Source organism: Alligator sinensis, unplaced genomic scaffold (genome assembly GCF_000455745.1).
Source record: "Alligator sinensis unplaced genomic scaffold, ASM45574v1 scaffold537_1, whole genome shotgun sequence".
NCBI lineage: Eukaryota > Metazoa > Chordata > Crocodylia > Alligatoridae > Alligator > Alligator sinensis.
The window spans coordinates 701,922-703,528 of NW_005842734.1; the positions used below are offsets into that span (position 1 = coordinate 701,922).

The 1,607-nt window shown below is 44.1% G+C and overlaps 1 pseudogene; it reads right to left on the minus strand.

Moving 5' to 3' along the window:
- Positions 1-431: 431 nt before the first annotated feature.
- Positions 432-1,607, minus strand: part of LOC112547874 — a 10,067-nt pseudogene continuing 8,891 nt past the window's right edge.

Here is a 1,607-nt window from a genome sequence, read left to right on the forward strand (position 1 = left end):
TTTCAGGCTGGACATAAGGAAGAATTTCTTTACTGTCCGAGCCCCCAAGGTCTGGAACAGCCTGCCACCGGAGGTGGTTCAAGCGCCTTCATTGAACACCTTCAAGATGAAACTGGATGCTTATCTTGCTGGGATCCTATGACCCCAGCTGACTTCCTGCCCTTTGGGCAGGGGGCTGGACTCGATGATCTTCCGAGGTCCCTTCCATCCCTAATGTCTATGAAATCTATGAAATCTATAATTTATCAAACTTGTTGCAGCTCTCTACAAGAGTGTTTGTGATTGTGATTCCACACACCATGCTTTCTCTCTTTGAGTCTCTTCCCTATCCTTTTATAAAGAACCTGATAGCGAACAGTTTTATTCTCTGAAAAACACCAGTAGTAGTAGGGAATTCCAGTGAAGAGAAACAATTTTACTGTATCTGGAACCTAAATGAACCTACAGCTCAGATCCACCATCTTCACACATATATCCAAGCCACCTGCAGAAATATACACAAACAGATTTTTGGAAAATCCTCACCCAGATTGAAACCTCACAGGTTGGGTGCATCACTGATTTTCATCGCCATAATATAAACAGTTTGTTCCAATCTTCAGAAGGAAAAAAGTTCTAATCAATTAAAAATGTCTAATGCTCTACTGTGACTGTTTCTCTCCCAAAGACTGGAGGAAGGGGACTTTGGTACCTGATATCTTATCTGTCTTTCCCAACTAAACATTTGATCCAGTAAAAGATATCACCCATAAAACTGGGTGCCTAATATATAGGCACCTCACAGGCACCTTGCCTAATAAATGCAATATTTTTCTACCTCAGTGCCTCAGTTAATGGGTGCACAAGTGTGCAGGCACAGTTGTACATCTGAGAGTGTTGGTGTATCATCTGCTCGTGTATGTGTTTAAAGATTCTTTCAGAATTACCACTGCAAGAAATGTGGGTCTCTTCTATCCGAGTATCACATGACTGAAGATCCCACGGCTCTGATGGGCACTGCCAAAGGGAACTGTGATGATCACGGCACTCAATGTGGTCCAGCCATGTGGGACCAGAACCTGCTCCATAGGCAAATTCTCTTTCAAGTGCCCCTCCAACTCCACAGCTGAGCTGCTTGCATATAATTTCAATGGTGATATCAGTCATTATTGGAGCAACCACTCCCCCAGGTCCCATTGTAGAAACCCTCCAACCGTCCAGCACAGTCACCACCATTCACCAGCCTCAGATCCATGAACTCTAGAAGGAAATGCAAAAAAACAATTTGTACTGACCTGATTCTGATCATACGTGCAGTGTGCATACTGAAATCCCAGAGATCATGGCCAGCTCTATGCAGGGCAATTATGGGAAAAAGCAGTATTCTAACGATGACTTTCATAAATGGGAAGACAAGAAATGACTTTCATGTGTTGGTAAGTGAGAAAGAAAGATAGACAGTCAAAGAGGATCTCTATCATTCTCATCTCTATCATACTCCAGTATACCCCTGGTAACCAGGCTCATGCGAGCAGTTATAGAACAGACCTGAACAGAGCACTCCTGCATCCTCTTTGTGGCGGCAGTTGTGTTGGCCCCAGCTCCTGGAAGGACATGCCCACAGCTCC